Raw genomic sequence first — 12,116 nt, forward strand, 5'->3', positions numbered from 1 at the left:
CATAGCCAGGGACAAATACAGTCCAATTTTTGCAGTGTCATCTGCTTCCCAAGCCTCTGCCGACTTACCCCGGGGGTGAAAAGGAAGGCCCACCTCGGATGTTTCACCACTTCTGTACCTATTCTGACTGGGTAGGGACCTTGAGGCCAGGACTAGCCTTACGGGAAACAAAGGAGCAAATGATGTCTTTTCCTTTTAAATACCTAATACATAATTAGTGATACTTCTAATGCCACAGAAAATACCTACTCAAAAATCTTTCCTAGGAGAGCTATACCCTCAAAATATCTTCCTTAAGGGCCATCCCTGAGCTCAACATTCTCTCCTTAGATATGGGTTTGAGTACTAATTGTATGGTTTCTGGCAACCATTTTCTCATCTGTAAAAGGGAGATGAATAATAGTACTTAATATTATTAATAGTACATAGGGTGTTTTGAAGATTAAATGAACAATGCAGGTAAATGGCTTAGCTTAGTGCCTGGAACATACTAAAGACTCAGTAAATGTTAGCATTGCCAGTCTCCATGGGCTCCATTAGAAAACAGAAGTTCCACTAGTGTATCTTTTACACCCTAGTATAAATTGTTTATCAGACGCTCCTCAGACCAGCCACAGACAGTAGGCTTGTATCCTCAATGCCTTTCAGGAAGTCAAGTCCCCAGAGAACTTGGGCTGTCTTCCCACAGGTGGAAGCATTTGCAGAGACATCATAGGAAACAGGAGAGTCCTGTCTGTGTCTCCAAGGATTCAAGTCCCCACTCTCCCTGCCATCAAAGCATCAACAGTATCTCATTTCCTTTTCAAAGTCAAATAGTTCATTTTTTCTTGTGTGTCTTTACTTTGAGCAAGGTGCTGCTGGGCACCAAGGGCCATCCATGCCGAGCAGATTTTGGGTTCCCAGAAAACAGATCTTTGACGCAAAACTGGTGCTAATGCTTTACTAGGGGTAGGGCAAAGAGAGTGAAAGGGAAAGGGATGTGAGGCAAGAGAGGAAAAAAAGCAAGTGTCAGCCAGCCACACCTTTGTGAGGAAAGAACTCTGGTTGCTTAGTCATGAGGGATGTCTGTGGTTAAGCTGAGTAGAACCACTGTGACTCAGAACAAATGTTGACAGAGTTTATCTGCCAGCATCTTGGTCTCTCAGTGGTCCAAAATTACCCCCTGGGTATCAACACCTTTGCACTTCTGGGTCATATCACCTGGCTCCTCTGGGCAACCACTGGAGAAACTGAATCCATGCCCTGTGACATGGCACCTCAGCTGAGTCCAGATGTGGTGAGAGCCCCCAGCACCACGATAGGTCCAGTGGGTCGAACCCAGTCGCTGGAGCTGATTTGGCTCCTGTGGTGGTTGCAGTGGAGGCTATGCTAGAGCCTGGCCATCACCCAAAGAGAGGCTGACAGCTGAGACCATGCAGTCGTAGTGGCCTGGCTGTCCATTGAGAAAGTAGCTGACAGTCTGGGAGGCAGCTGGGGCCGAGCATATTTTGGAAAGCATATAATAGGGTCTGATTCAGCCACCATTAGTCCATTAATTAATCCATGATTGGGACGAGGTGCTAGAATCTGGACCTTACCCTGCATGTAGTAGGGAGCCATCATCATTCTTGAGCAGGTGAGAGACCCACTCAGTACTCAGCCTTGACACTATGTATTTATTAGTCTGCTAGGGCTGCCATAACACAATGCTGTGGACTGGGTGGCTTAAACAACAGAAACTTATTTTCTCACAGTTCTGGAAGTTGGAAGCACAAGGTCAAGATTGTTGCCAATTTGGTTTCTGGTGAGGACTCTCTGCCCGGCTTACAGGCAGCTGCCTTCTCGCTGTATGCTCACATGGCCTTTTCTCTGTAGGTGCTCCAGAGGGGGAGAGCACGCTGGTGTTTGTTTGTTAGTTTGTTTTAATAAAATCCATAATCCTATCAGATCAGGGCCCCACCCTTAGTTATTAACTTCATTTAACCTAAATTACTTCCAAATACAAGCACACTGAGGGGTAGGGGCTTTAACATATGATTTTGAGGGGATACTAACATTCAGTCTATAACACAGGGGTTATTCAGAGAGGGCTTCTTTCAGGTCTGCTTGTCTTTGCCCACAAAAAGTCAGACCAGAGCTGTTCCCAGAAGCCCTGGTGTTCCCACCTCAGTTCAGGGGAACAAAAAGCTCAGAGATCACCATTGTCCATGGTTTTATTTAGCAGTGGTGAGGCTGGATCCCCCTATAACACCTGTGTATGTCTTCATCAGAAAGGAGAATGTCCTTCCCAAGTGAGGGGTGGTAATTCAGAGCCCTGGGTCAGGGACCAGAGTGCCTGGGTTTGAACCCCAGCTCGCCATTTATTATTTTAATTTTAATTTATTTTTTTAACCTTTTTATTTTATTTATTTATTTATATTTATTTATTTATTTTAGGCGGGGCACCTCTTGGTTGACCTCACAGATTACAAGGACCTTGTCAGTTTATAATCCCTTATTTTTTATATTTTACACCTACAGCACCTGGTCTTCCTAGGTGGTCTCCCATCCAAGTACTAACCAGGCCCAACCTTGCTTAGCTTCCGAGATCAGACAAGATCGGGCTTGTTCAGGGTGGCATGGCCACAGACCCAGCTCTGCCATTTAAAAGCTGGGTGACCTGGGGCAGGTGACTCAACCTCTACTCATCCAGTGCATGTTTTTTGAGCACCTGCAATGTGCTGAACCCATTCTAGCTGTTGGGGATATAGCAGTGGATGATACAAGACCAACAGACTGAAATCCATGTCCTTGTGGAACTTACTCTCTAGTGCAGGGAGCCAGACTATAAACCAAATTAGTAGATGATAGATCATAGTTGAAGGTCACAAGTAATGTGGCGGGGGAAAGGCAGGAAATATGATGAGAGAGTGATGGGATATGGTTCTAGTTTTAAACTAAGGAGATGAGGGAGTGAGCAAAGCTGATATCTAGGGGAGATCTCTCCATGCCTCAGTTTCTTCACCTGACAATGGGTTTATGATAACACCTACTGTAGAGAGCTCCTTTGAAGGTAAAGGGAGTTAATCCATGCAGTGAGTGGGCATAGACCTGGCCTCGCACACAGAAAGCGGTCATTAATGTTGCCTGTTATTATTGTCACCAACGCTCAAGTAGGAGCCTGCCCCTGTGCTTCTGGGCAGTGTGCCTGGACTCCAGTCTACAGGGGATTTGGTGGCCTTCATCTCTTCAAGAGTGGGAGTAACTCTCCTCCAACCCTCCCCAACTTCTCATTAAGAGGGGACACACAGACTACAGTTTAGGAAGCAACATATGCATTTTCTTTTCACTTGGGCATCTAACTTCCAGAGGGAATTGCAGAATAGCCTTTAGTGAAGTCCAGATTTTAGGAAGCAGCTTCAAGCCTTTCTCTGCAGCATCTGCAGACTGAGATGAGCAGGGGTTTCTGGCCCAGCTCAAGGCTGGGCTGGAGAGAGGAGTCACCCATCCAGAAAACCAGACCCCCAGCAACTAGAAGGCCCTGCCCTGCTTCCCCTTCCTGGCCAGGTGGCTGCCCAACTCTCATCAGCAGGCACTGAGAGTCCCCTCAGCAACTGGGGCACCTTATTTACTATTGCAGAGATTTTTGTGACTGTAATTTACCACCACTGTGAAGCCCTGGACCTGAATCCAAGTAGCCTTCAGTATAGATATTTTATCTAATCAATCCTCCATTACTATGCAAATATATCCTATAGGCTACTGATGTCTTTTCCTTTCAAACACTTAATACATAATTAATGATACTTCTAATGCCACAGAAGACACCAAACCCAAATGCTTCCTGCTATAATTTATACCCACCCAGACAAAAATTTGGTTTATTGGTTCACTTATCATTCTGGAGTGTGCCTCTCTCTGCCCTCCCCAGGAGGGGCAGAGAGTCCATGGAAGCGCTGGGAGGGCAGCCTGCCCTCCAGACAGCATTGAGCCACGCGGGGCAATGGTCGTGCGTGGGAGGGTACTGTGTGCCCACTTCTTTGTAGATTGTCTCATTCAGTTCTCTCAAACCACCCTGTGAGGGAGGTCCTCTGGATACCCTAATCTCTGGAGGAGAAAACTGAGGCCGGAGAGGTTCTACACCCCAAGGTCACACTAGGGCTTCTCTACATGCTCATGGACTGCACAGGAGAGCTCGGAGGTCTAGGCTGGGACTCTGAGCTGAGTGACTTGAGCAAGCGGCTTAGCTTCTCTGAATCTCAATTTCTTAACCTGTAAAATGGCAGCAACAGTCGTTACTCTACGGGATTATGAGAGAGGTAATAGCACATGTTAGGTGCTGAAAACATGCTTGTCAATTTTCTTATTTGGAAGTGAAATGGTGGGAACATCAGTTTGGAGGGTATTGTTTTGGTGGTATTTTTTGGTGGGGGTGGAGAGAGTGATTTGGAAGGAGATAGGTGTCGGCCCCCATGTTGGCAGAAACACGTCTTCTCTGGGCAGACTGGGCACAATGAGAAGGAAACCCGTCACACAGTCCACACAGGGAGTTTCTTCCATCAGGCTTTGAGTAGCATCAGCCTTAGGAATGAAGAAAACATGATCCCTGTCCTTGAGGCACTGTGTCTGGTAGAAGTGAACAGACTCAATAACCAGTATGACGAGGTGTAATGGAGGTCAGCTCTGTTTTGTTATGGGGGAAATGGACAGTGGACAAGGAAAGTGTCCTCCCCAACCTAGGCAGGAAGAGGAGCTGTAGGCCGACCAGAGGCAGGAGGGGTCAAGAGGCTACAGGGTGATGGGGAGACTGCCTGCAAACAGCCACTGTGGCCAGGTGGGCACCGAGGCTCACAGGGACCCCTCATGGGCCAGACTGGGATTTGAGTTGCTTCCCTTACCTCTGGTGCAGCCCTTCCCATGCCCCATGGAGCCTCCAACCTGTCTCCTCACTCTTTCTTGTTCCATCCAGACCCCATTTGTGTCCTTGAATAGTACTGAGGGCAGACACAGCTTGTTCCCCCAGACCAAAGAGCATTCCGTCTTGCCTCAGACCTTCTCTGTCTTTTGCCTGTGATGTCTCTTTCCTGCCTTCTGTCCCTCTCCAGTCCATGCTCCCCATGGCAGGTAAAGGGATCTTTCTAAAGAGCAAACTGGACCATGTCCCTGTCTGGTCAGAAACCCTTTAATAGTTACCCATTGCCCTTAGGATAAAGTCAAAAAACTTATTAGCATAGCAGCCAAGGCCCAGCTGCCTCTCCCTGTCCTTTTCCCATCACCCATTACCTCATAGTTTATACCGTGGTAGCACCAACCTGCTTCTTGCCCCCCTGCTCCCAGGACACATATGCTGTGTCATAGCTTTGTGCCTTTGCTCATACTATTTTCTGACTGCAGTGCCCTTCCCCATTTCCTTAGTCTGCTTGAGTCTTACTCATTCTTCTCAATTCAGCCCAGATACTGCCTTCTCCAGGAAGCCATCCTTGAGCTCCCCTCTCTCCATTGGGCTAAGTGACTATGTTTCTCCTCTCCTGGTACTCTATTTATTACAGTTTTACAACTTCAAAACCACAGTGAGAACATCAGGAATAGGGACCTGGCCAAACAGGGACCCACTACCCAGTGCCATCTCTAGCATGTAGTCAAGCTAAAGATGTGTTCTTATGCTGAACTAGGATAGTCCTTGCCCTTGATATGAGACACTGATGCTTGTTTGTGGCTCTTCCTGTGAGGAAGAGGTGGGATTTAGCAGCCAGTTTTGGGGTGGACTGTGAGATGTGAGAACCTCAGAAACCTTAGACCCATCCAAGGTTACATTAGGAAGATCCAGACTCTGTTAGATTTTAGAGATCAACAGTATTCGGAGTGCCTGGAGGATCTGGGGGAGTGTTGGGGTGAAGTGGTGTTGAAGTGCCCTCAGAGGCTTGAGAAATGAGCATGATCCTAGGCAATTGAGACACTTAGGTAGGTAAAGTCATTTAATATAAACTTTCCATTTTCCCGCCTGGTCATGTCTCTGGGTTTGTTAGATATTTTGGTATTTGAATTGTTTTAATCAGCTCTCTACATTTTGTCCTCAACCTGACCCATCCCCTGCCACCCCCATCAGGTATAACAACGGGATTTAAGATGAGGAAAATTTCCAGAAAGTAGGAGACTCTGAAATGGGTTTTCAGGGAGACAGTGGCGCCTTCTTTCCTGCTTTGTGCCAAGTAGGGGTCAGAGGTGTGTAAGCCTCAGGGAAGAGCCCCTTGCTTCTGGGCTGTGGGAGAGGACAATGCAATGACATCACTGCATCCTGAACTATGTAGGTGAGAAGGGCAGAGGGGGCCTGGTTCAGGGCCAGGAAGCGCTCTGGGCTCCCCAGTGGAGGCTCTGTGCCCTTCTGGGTAATTTCCACCTTTAATTTCTTAGTGTTTTATGAACAGGGAGTAAACCAAGATTCCACACCAACTGCTTTATATAAAGGATTAATAAACTAGAGATTTATGGGGCTGTGACAGAGTAAGACAGTGGAAATGGAGAATGAAACAAGACTTGGTTCTCAAGGGGCAGGGGCTGGCTTTAGGATCTTCTCTCCATTGTATCTGCTCAGGGTCCCTCCTGGGATCCTTGTCCTTCAGGGCTTAGAGTCATGGTTGGGTGGCCAGGCTGGGCCGAGCCATAGATGTGTTTTTTTTTTTTTTTTTACCTAGGATTGAAATAGGTAGGCCCAAGTTCAGGGGGATGGAACTATCCTTGGGTAGTCTAGGTTGACAGCCTGATATTTAACCTGTAGATAGCATACAGATACAAATTCTGGGCTTGGACTCAAGCGGTCTAGTTTTGAGTCTAAAGCCAGAGAGATGGAAGTTCACATTCCCTTTAGCTATATCAATTTAGCTGCAAGTATCAGAAAAGCACGGCATCAGGGGCTTAAATAATAAGAGCTTGGGTACTTTCCACCTCTCTGGCTGCTCTCCTCAGCATGTCGGCTAGTGCCTCACGGTGGTGAGGTGGTTGCTGCAGTTCCAGTCATCACATTCAGAAATGACAATGTCCAGTGGAAAAAGGGGGTATCCATCTGGGCATCTCCTTTTATGAGTAAAGAAAATTTCCCTGGAAGTCCTCCAGCAGGCTTTCTTTATGTTTTATAGGCCAGAACTGTGTCCCATGCACCTTCCTAAACCAGTCACTGGCATGATGAAAGAGATGACCACGATTGGCTCAAGTAATGAAAATTCACTTGGATTATGCTTCCCATAGTCATGTTGGAGAGGAGTGGGCACCTGGACAAAAATGAGGATGCTCTGGGAATGAAGCACAGGGTATGGCTGCTGGGTTGGCATTTATTGCAATGACTTCGGATAATTGGTTTTAGCTCACTAAGCCTGAGTTTCCCCATCTGTAAAGTGAGAATAATAATAGTAATAATACTTTTCTTACAGTGTTGTGAGGATTAAATGTGATATTATGCTAAATACTTAGCAAGATGCCTGGCACATAGTATTGCTAAGTTAGGTGATATTAACAGCGAGTGAACTTGAGCACACTCTTTTCCTTGTGTGGGTGTCAGTGCTGTGTAAAATGGAGGTGGCATTATCTACTCCAGGGTCACAGCTGCCTTTTTGAATACTACCGGTTGTGTTATTATGGTTATAACACTATGGCATTGGATCTTGAGTCAGGCTAGAGTCCTCTAATTACCTGTAGCATGGCTTCAGTGACATTAGTTAACCTCTCTGGGCCTCATTCCTTCATCCGTAAAATGGTGATACTGTTAGTCACACTGTAAGGTAGTTGGGGGAGGGATTAGGTAAATGAGGCAGGAAGTGTGGCACCTAGTGGGCATAGGGCCTGGCACACAGTAGGCCTCAATAAAACTCCCTTCCATTCCTTTCCCATCCTAGTGCTCATTTCATTTGGAACAAGACCCTAGCCAGCAATTGGAGGTGTAAGAATCAGGGTCTGTTTCCTTGGGGGTGTTAAGGTGAAGCAGGCTGTATTAGTCAGAGTTCAGGTCTCCAAGGAACTGGGGTGCCCATCAGGAAACAAGGCAGAGGCCTGGTATTTTAGAGGGGGCCAACAGGCTACGGGCAAAGGGCAGGCCAGAGCTCAGATAGCACGAGGTTGCCCAGAGCTTCTTGGGGACTTTAAATGCTGAGTCTCTGACAGCATAGTTAATTCTAGCTTCTATTGTCTGTCTTGACTGGGGCTGGTCCAGATGCAGGTAAAGGCCTGCCAATGGCAGGTGACCAGAACTGGGGGAGGGGGTGGAGAAAAAGGCAAAGGGATAAGCCAATGGGTGTGAGAAATTGCTGGGGTTGCTGGAGATGGTCTTTACAGCCTATGGGTCTTGTGCATCCAGTCTGGCTGCCCCTAGGCCACCCTTGACTCTCAAGACCTGCCACTGGAGGCAGTTGAGCTCTACAAACTTCTTGACCAGGGGCTATCAGCTGGGGGTGGTTCTGAGTAGGGCTTCTAGAATCCCCCTGCCTGAGTTCAAAGATCACTTCTATCACTCATCATCCAGCTGACATGAGCCAAATCCCTTCACCGCTGTGAGCCTCAGTTTGCCCATCTTTAAAGTGGGATGTAAAATAGACCTACTCACTAGGGTTGCTGTGGGGATTGTAAGTGAGTAAACACCCAGCACGGGGCCTGGCATACAGTAAATGCTCAGTAAGGACTAGTTGTTATTTGAAGATGATAAACAGATACATTTCCAGCTTTTACAAAGCAAATCATATTTTGTCTTACTCGCTTTTCTACCGAGGTAGAGAAGGTTGGAGAGGAAGATGGAAAAACTTGATGAGCATTGCTGCCAACACCTATTCTGACCCAGCCATTATCCAGAGGCCTTATCATACCCCATAAAAGTCTGACTTTTGTCCCAAAGCTTTACACACATCCATCCGGGCTCATCTGCAGTATACCCTTCCACATGGGTTTCACTTGACCAGGGTTCTGGTCTCTGGAAAGATCAGAAAGCTCTGCGGGCCAGTGGGGGATCTGAGTGCATACATAAAAGGGCTTCTCTGTGCCTGTGAGTCTGTTGGAGCTTGGTAGGAGAACATCAGTTCTATGGAATGCTCTACAGAGTTTCTGGCCACTCTTGCAGGAAATGGACCTGATTGCCTTGTTTAACCCTTTGTTAAACTTATTTAACTATGGGATATTAGTTTTTGTAGAACCCTTTTAATATTCTCAAGAAATGGTGTTTGTGGGACCAACTTGGGCAACAGTGACGTAGGAAAGGGAGCATTTGACAAGGAGTGGGGACACTACCTCTCTAGTCTCGGTTGTGCAGGTCCACACAAACTGAGTGACTAGGGCAAGCCAAACCCCTTTCTGGCTTTGTGTTTGTTCAGCTTTAAAATGATGCCGGTAATGATAGCGCCTCTTACTTTACTTACATAGTAGAGTATTGTGTGTGTGTTTTTTAAACCCTACAATGAAAAATTTCAAACAAATCCCCAAGTAGAGAGAACAGTATAGTACGCCCCATGTCCACATCATCCTGCTTCAGCAATAATTTATGTTTTGCCTATCTTGTTTCATCTATCCTTTCCCCATTTTTATAAGAATGATTTCGAAGATGACATAAAATTAAGTCTGTAAAAGTGCTTTGCAAACTTCAAAGTGCTGTACAAATGTAAGACATCTATCATTTCTATTATTAGGTTTATTATTTCTTATTCCTAAAGTTCAAAATTCTACATAAATGTAAGGATCTGTTGTCATTATTATTATGCTTATAATTTTTATTACTCTCTAGTCATGTCACCAAAAATGCCCAATAATGTGTATATTTATTCTTCTCCATTTGTAAGAAGCAAGTCTGAGCCCTGAGGGGTACAAAGCTTAAAATTCAGCCCTGCTTCCAGGGGGCTTACAATCTAATGAGGAACTGCGATGGGAGATCCAAAAAGCAGCCTTACAGTATCTGGTGGTGCCTGGGCAGTGCCAGAGGAGGGAGTTGATAATTCTGGAGCAGTTCAGGAAAGGAAAGAAGTAGGAGATTGAGGAATGGCTAGCTGAGACTTTTCCTCATTGGAAAGATTTTTTTCTGCCCAGCAAGTTTAGGAGCTTGGCTGGGCCTAGACGTAGCTGGAGGAATAAGATGCCCTTTCTGGGATGTAGCCATCTGAGCCTCCAATGATTTGATGGTCCTGAAAGAAGACAGACGCTGGGCCTTTGTGAGTGACACTAATTGCTCTCTCATCTTGGATCTAAAGGTGCTGCCATCACCTTCCCTATCAGGATGGGGAGTATACACCACTGCAACTTTCAGATAGAACTTGGTACAGACTCAAACAAACAAAGATTGGAAGCAAACAAAACAAAGAAACCCCAAATAACCCAGCCTTTCTGAGGCCAGCTCATTGTTCAGTGGATCCTCCACTTCTAATCATCTCAATCCAGTTTCCCATTTTGGCCAGCTACAGGTCCCTGACCTGGGGCTGTTGGACTCACTGCTGACTGCTGCCTGTCTCTCTGGTGGTCTCTGCCAAGGACACTCTTCCCTGGAGGACCCTCGCCGGTCCTCTTACTTCCCTAGGGTAGAGACTCACAGATTTGGAGTGTGCAGCCTTGGCAGGGCCACCCAAACTGTCATCTCTCTGAATTGTCTATGTAGAAGATGGAATTTTAGTATCAGAGTGTAACTCAGGGGAAAACAAACAACTCTTTGTTGGCTGTAGATGCATTTGGCTTGCATTTTGTTTTTAAAACACATAAGCCAAGAGAAAATTTCACATAAAAATATGTATTTCCAATTTCCTTTGAGTAATTAGAAGATCCGCAACTCCAGGCCCACATTCCTGCCTGGCAACAGTGGAGGGAGCTGAGTGGTGGCCTCAGCTGGGGAGTGTGCTGTTTGAGTCGCCATGGCCCCCTGGGAGTCTTAGACTCATTGACATTCCTAGCTAGGTCTTGGTGGGCATTCAGGTTGGGGACCCCACCACAAAGAGCTACATTGTACTGAGAAGCAACAAGGCCAGATAGTCCCAAAGCTGTTTGTGCCTGACTTTCTTCTTTCTGGCCATGATGATTTTGTCATCACTATTTGACCAAGAACATTCTCCTTGAGGGATGCATTGGGGTCCTGGCAGGAAACAGGTGACACACTCAAGCTGGGCAATTTGATAGGAGCTTAAAAAAGGGACTGTCTACAAAGGTGAGGACAGAGTTTAGGAAAACTGACAGAGGACAGTGCAGCACCCTGAGGCTAGCAACTGTGGGGAGCAGTTAGCACCCTTGGGCCTGTGGGGACTTAGAGAGGGTACTGTATACAGAGGGCTGCCTGACAGGACATGGCCTTCCTGAAGGGATGCAGCCAAATGACAGTGATCCTGCTCACTCTTCTCCTGCTCTGTGGGTTCTGGGGGCTGAACCCAACTGGAAGCCAGAGATTGAAGGAGCCTCTTATGTAAACCATACCAGTCAGACTCCTGGGGCCCAGAGCAGAGGGGAGAAGCATGGGGAGAAGGTCTGTGGGAACAAATGGAAAACATCCAGCACAGGCCATTATACTAAGTGTTTAGGAATCTTGATCCTTCAGCTGGCTGTGGCAGGAAATGGTTGAGTCTATGTGAGGAAGCTGACCTGATAACAGAAAGCAGTCCCCTCATTGGGTTGGCGAGGCTGGGGGTGGGGGGCTCTGATTTCTGGGGGCTGAGCAGCTCCTCCCCTGCAGGCCTGCCTGGTCTGGCTTTCTGTCATGTTAGGACTAGCTCTTTTCCAGTGTGTGTCTGTGTGCATGTGTGAATGGGTGGGCACACTCTCCCACAAGTTACCTCTTTCTCTGGAGCTCCATAGACTTCCACAAAAAGGAAACCTAGAGTAGGAGGGGCACCAAGTCTGGCTGTAAGTGTGGACTTACGTGGCAGTGGTGAGGACAGCTTCCAGTAAGCCCTTGGACTGGGGCAACTTCTTTTTATTAACACCACTACTTGAACACCCGTGTATAGCATCTTCGGAAGGTCATTACTGCTGTGATATGATTTACAAAGCTTCCTCACTCCAAATTATCGTCCCTACTGTTGTGCCTTGGACTTTGATATTCTATGCAGCTTCCTAGCATAAGAGAATGTTATAGCTTGAAGGACCTTCCATTGGGTAGAGAGCAAACTGAAGCCTCAAGGTCAGAGGGTGATTTAGGGCCAGAGCAGGAACAGGAA

At 46.8% G+C, this 12,116-nt stretch overlaps 1 long non-coding RNA gene and 1 pseudogene across 1 annotated transcript in view; one reads left to right on the forward strand and one right to left on the reverse strand.

The window, feature by feature from the left end:
* The window catches only part of LOC111735832, a 116,951-nt gene that overhangs the window by 14,934 nt on the left and 89,901 nt on the right, over window positions 1-12,116 (forward strand). The window lies entirely within an intron of this gene.
* LOC111735942 lies at window positions 2,491-2,609 on the reverse strand (annotated as a pseudogene).

Source organism: Pteropus vampyrus, unplaced genomic scaffold, assembly GCF_000151845.1.
Source record: "Pteropus vampyrus isolate Shadow unplaced genomic scaffold, Pvam_2.0 Scaffold15, whole genome shotgun sequence".
NCBI lineage: Eukaryota > Metazoa > Chordata > Mammalia > Chiroptera > Pteropodidae > Pteropus > Pteropus vampyrus.